Genomic DNA, 5,820 nt, shown 5'->3' with positions numbered 1-5,820 from the left:
AAGTTTATCCTGTCCCTTCCTCTCTGGATGGAAGGAGGGCCAGGCTTATGAGCTGTTTTAACAAAGAAAATACAAGGAAAGAAAAATGAGATAATACCGAAATAGTATCTTGCCACTTTGAGTTCTTTAGAAGAAAAATGCCGCTTGACTGTAAGGAATAAAGAATAGGATAAAGGTCCTTGGATGATTTGGGTGGGAGTTCCACCAACTTAGCTTCTGGCACCAACCCAGCAACCACACAGAAGGGCAAAATATGCAAAACACAGCACAGTGCATTTCATATCCAAGAAAGTTAGGAGCTGGAAAAGCTGTGCTTTCACAGCATCTTCACATGAGAGCAATTGTACAGACCTCTCCTCAGCACAGATCCGGGAGCTTTCTGAGAGCACGGTGAAGTGCTTTCTGGTGGCCTGAGTGCACCGAGCATTGACACCACTTCATTCGTTGTCCCATTTCTGGTATGTGCTGTCGACACCATCAGGGCTCTCGTGAGTGGAGTCATCCTCTTTTTAAGTTACAGGTCAATTTTCTATGTCCTCTTTGCTTTTCTGCTTCTCCTGAGATGGCAGCTGGGAAAAAAATATATTAAAAAATGATGAAGAGCCAAATACATGGAGAATGTAACAGAGCATTTATGGGGTTTTGTCTGCTTTGATCTAAGCGTGGCTCTTCAAGGAGGAGTTTCATTAGTCCATCTATTATCAAGTCCTTTATATGAGACTTTTCTCCTGGAAAAAAGTGAAAATTGCTCTTCCTCCAGGATTCTGGCACTTTCTAAAAGCCTCGATTAGCTTTTGCCTTAAGACAATGCTACTTGTACCAAGTTGTACAAAAAAAAAATGTGTTCCAGCCTGGGTTTAGAATGATAGAACACAGGGATCAAAAAGTTCCCTGAGCAGCTGAGTGTGGAGGTTGGTGCAGGTAGGGGCATGGCAGGCAGGAGGTGGGGCAGAGATGGTGAGGGTCCGGGTAGGCAGGCAGAGTTTGGCATCCTGGAAATGCAGCGTTGGGGACCTGAAAGGATATGGAAGGACTGAACACAGAACTGTCTTAGGCAACAAAAGACAGATGACAGAGGAGGCCGGCCCCACCACCCTGAGCAGTGGCAGGGCTAGACGTCAGTCACGTGGTTGAGGGGCCTGAGCAATGCTGAAAGCCACGGGGCAGTCAGACCTCACAAATGCTGTTCTATTTATTCTGAGTACTTTCCCTTGTGCTGAAATGAGGGAATTAAATGTTAGAGGACTTAAATGAATTGCCTGGTCATACATTTAATCAAATGATTCAGACCAGATTTTACCCCAAGTCCCTTCAAAAGCCTGAATGTTCGATGTTACCATGACTGACCAGGTAGAGACCTGAGGCCCTCTCTGGCAGCATCCTGCCCCAGCCAGCATTTCTCCAAACATGAGCTGTGGACCCCTCAGTCAGAATTACTCTAGCAGCCTATAAAAAAATAACAACTTCTGGGATGCTGACCCAGATACTCTGATTTAGAAGGTCTGAAGTGGGTTTCAAGAATTTTAATTTTTCTTAGAGATCCTGATCCAGGATGTCCAATGAGTTTGCTCCATTATCCTGGCCACTGCAGTTGAATTATGCTTAGGCATAAGACCTAGGCAGGGCCAACTGGTGTCTTCTCTAAGATTAATGTATATTTGTGTATATACACTTACACACACACACTCTTGAAGAGAGCAATATCCTTTCCACTGATACTGCTAAGCTTTGAGGGTGTGAGCTGGGTGGCTGGGCTTCATCTTGTCTGTCACGGAGGAGGAGATTCTCTACAGAAGTTTACAAATCAGAAATGAGGTTTGAACTTCTTAAACTGGTTTGAGTTGGGTCTCTGCCACTTGTAACCAGGTGACCTCCCTAGAGTTTGTGTGAAACATATCAGAAGGTTTGCATGAGTGTGGTATGAGTCACCAGTGCAATGGGACCTCTACCTTCACCAAGGTTATCCTTAGGCTTTAGAGCAAAGGGTCTAAGTCACCTGTTGTTTTTCCTGGACTTCTTGATCCTCACACTAGCTTTGGCTGGTTCTGTCCACTTCCATGCCTTCAATTATAATGATTCAAAAACTGAGCTCTCCATTTACATCACTCATCTGTGGTTTTGATCTTCTTTGGTTGTGATTCAGTTGTCTTTTGAACATTTCCACTGGGGTGTCCCCAGGCACAAATCAAACATATTCAAAAGTGCCTTCAAGATCTTTCCCCACTCAGGCATGATTCATCTCTTGTTCTCCTTGTCTCTGTGAAAAGCACAGCCATTCTCCCAGGTCTATACCATTGGGCCTGGGAGGTGGTGGACTGAATGACTTCTGAGGCCTCTAGGATCTTAAGATAAACTAAAAGTAGACATTTGTCTTCCAAATTCTTATTGAAATGCCTGATTTTGCAAGTTGTTAATGTTTCATTTCTTTGGGACTAAAATGAGTAATTCATGCCCTTAGACCATGACAAAGCCTTCAAATGGTTGAACTGTAGATCCAAAAATACCCCAGGCTATTTGTCATCCCTCACCTTCCAGTCATCCTACACTGAGTAGGGTCATCATTCCTCACTTCCCATGGCCCTTCACACAGTATTAGCAAGACAGTTTCAATTATAATCGTTTGCTACTCACGCCCAAACTCTCTTGATAGGAGGCTGATATCATTCTCACCTTAAAAGCAAGCGGAGGCACAGACACTTGAAGTCATTTTCACAAGGTCGCTGAAATTTCAATGAAGCCTCCAAGAGCTGAGCCCAGTGCTTCATTCCCTGAGTCACACGGCCCCCCCACTGCTGCTCTGCAGGAGGCCTGGGCTGAGAGCCTCAAGAAAACATGGCGGTGGCTTTCGTTCTGTTTTTCTGTTCAGGCTTTTGAATGGATAAAGCAATAATTGTATTTTTCCAAAACAAAAAGAAAAAATTTTTTTTTTCACAAATGAAGAAACTCAGAACCTGCCTAGTTTGCAGTACGATGCCTGGAGTCAAAATACTCCGTCCTTGTTCTGTAAGATTCCAGGGACGTACAGCTTCGCAAGGAAGGGTTTTAGTAAATACGGTGTAAACGTGGTACTTCAGTGGAGAAGCTGATCTCGTTAATTCCTCCCGAGTACTGCTGTAACCATGATGGAACTGGAGAGGGACATTTGACAGAAGGTTGCGTATTTGAAGGGAGACTCAGTTTGTAGCTATATGTGTACTTCCATCTGCCCATTTGTGAATTATTCAACCAACATGAAACAGCACTGTTTGGGGATGGGTTTTTTTCCAAATGGTGAAATTTAAATAAGCTCTATTCCCTGAAATAACTTTTTAAAAAAGCCCCTACATCAGCACCTCCAACACTCCAACACAGGCAAAGCTGGCCAAGTGCTGTATTTATCATCACCAGCTCTGCAGGGTTTTAAAATTTTTCCAAGAGAACTGAAGGAAGTTGGTTTTCAAAGAAAAAGAACATTTTTTAAAAAATCCATTCAATTCTTAAATGTATTTACCCAACATTCATATCTTGATGTTGAAATAATTTTCTTGGGAGGAAGATAAACAATAGATTTGCTCCTTGTAGGTGTTTAACTCTTCCTGACTCAGCTAAATGACTCTGGAGAGAGTTGTGTACAGAGAGAGGAACAAAGAAAAGGAAAGGTTAGTACAGATCTCTGCCTGCCTGGAGGAGGCATCACATAAGGGCAACAGCAACTGTGTCGGTAAGACTTGCCTCTTGTCTCAAAAATTATTTTTAAATGTTTTGGGGTTGGAGTGTGAGTGTTACATAAAGGTGAAAACCTTTCTGGATAACCCCAATTTTTAAAAATCAGAATGATATATGCCTTGAGAACCACACACAATACAATCCAAACACTATCTTTAAAAAAAATATTTGTGGTGGTGGGTAATTAGGTTTATTTATTTTTATGTTGGAGGTACTGGGGATTGAACCCACGACCTCATGCATGCTAAGCACACACTCTACCACTGAGCTATACCCTCCCCCTCAAACAGTATCTTCTCTTACCCTTTTCAAAGACTCAATGACACAGTTTCATAAAGTGCAACATTTAACTGCTCAGAGTATGGAGAACACCTTGTAAGATTAAGAAAAGCAGAGTTCAACCACAAGCATCCATATGTTGAAGGGCAGTTCATTAAGATATTAATTTTGTGGGGCTTTTTGTTTGTTTTCTGTGCTACTTTTGCTTGCTTTCTGTTTTATTTGTGTGCCTGTGGGAGAACGAGAAAGAGTGAGGAGTATCTGTCCTTTCCCCATTACTCAACCTTGGAGATGAGCAAGGGTTTAAGTCTAGAAGGTCTATAGTTTCCTGTCCTCTCAGCTCAAAATTAAAAGATTTTGAAAATATCTGCCTTGTGGCGGTGGTGGGTGAGGAAGAAAGGTCTGTGGGGTTGGAAGTGGGTACAGAGTAAGTGCTGGCTTTGACCAGGAAAGCAGATGGGGGCCTGAGGGGGGACAGGGATCCTCCCCACCTGGGCAGGTGGCAGTGGGCGGTGGCAGGACAGAGAGAAAACAGCTGCCTCAGCATTCTGGGAAGATGGCAGGACCCCTGGGGAGGGAATTCTGTCTGTCTGGTACATCTAGACAGGCTAGACTTGGGGAAGGGAACCTCAATATTGGCAAAGATTTATCTGCCCCTTGGTTGATAAGACATCTGCCCTCTATGTGCTATCACTACGATCAGCAGTGACCACGAAAGACCAGAGGGCCCTTCACATAAGACCTGGCTGAATAAGACACCTTGGACCTTTGAATAACCCTGGTGGAAGTAGGGGGATGGAACTCTAATAATGAGTGAGACTGAATTTCCAAACATTAAAGCAAGATGCAGGTTTGGAAAATATTACAGTCTATGTACAGGGTGAAAGAAAATGAGACATTTTCATCTTCATATTGAAGTAAAATGTTTATTTGGTTGGTGGGGGGGAGGGGTGTGTGTGTGTGTGTGTGTGTGTTTGTGTATTTTTTCTTCCAAATTATCAGGAGATTGCAAACCAAAAGTCAATTCTAATAATATTTTAGTAGCTTGGAACTATGAACACATTTATCCGTAGAAACAATGTCATGCATAGAAAGTAAATCAGCAGACCGGTCTTCAAAGATTTAACTTAATTTCATTAAAAATGTTGCATGTTTACAATGGAAAATATTATAACAATATGGTAATTAAATAAAAGAAGGAAAAATCAGAACAAAATTTTGAATTGTTGGGAGCTGGGTTTTGTTATGTCTAATTTGCTTGAGACAGCAGAAACAACTTTCAGGTTAGATGGTTTGCAGCACTAGTCACCAGATGGTGATCCTGACCCAACACTGCTTGGCTGCTACTTCAGGAAGGTCATGGAAACATCATGTGTGGGGAGTACAGTGGAGCACTGGTCTCAGGGGCAGAAGGCAGCCATCATCCGGTGTCCTGCATAAGGCAAGTTGGACCCGTACTCCTCTCGGGGATTTTGTATGACCCTTCTCACTCTGCGAGCTGGGATGCCACATTCTGCCTGACCATCAGAGTTTGCACACTGAGCTGCACTTTCATTTTGCCAAGCTTTCAGGATAACTTTATACAAAGACACTGTGGGTGGCCATCTTGCTGTGCACTTTGAGACAGCTTGGGCAGGACCCCTGCCAAAAAGATCCACCCTCCCCGGCCCTACAGGGCGTAAGAGAGGCAGATGTTAATATCTTTGGATCAGGCTCCCTGATAAAATGCACGTATCTTCTAGGAAGGTAATCCCTTTTCTAAGAATTTGAATTAGTATCTTATTTTCACATAGAGTGGAAATAAGAACACATACATTTGTTAGAGAACTAAATACC

This window comes from Camelus ferus, chromosome 8 (assembly GCF_009834535.1).
Source record: "Camelus ferus isolate YT-003-E chromosome 8, BCGSAC_Cfer_1.0, whole genome shotgun sequence".
Lineage (NCBI taxonomy): Eukaryota > Metazoa > Chordata > Mammalia > Artiodactyla > Camelidae > Camelus > Camelus ferus.
Note: the sequence above shows the minus strand (reverse complement) of the source record.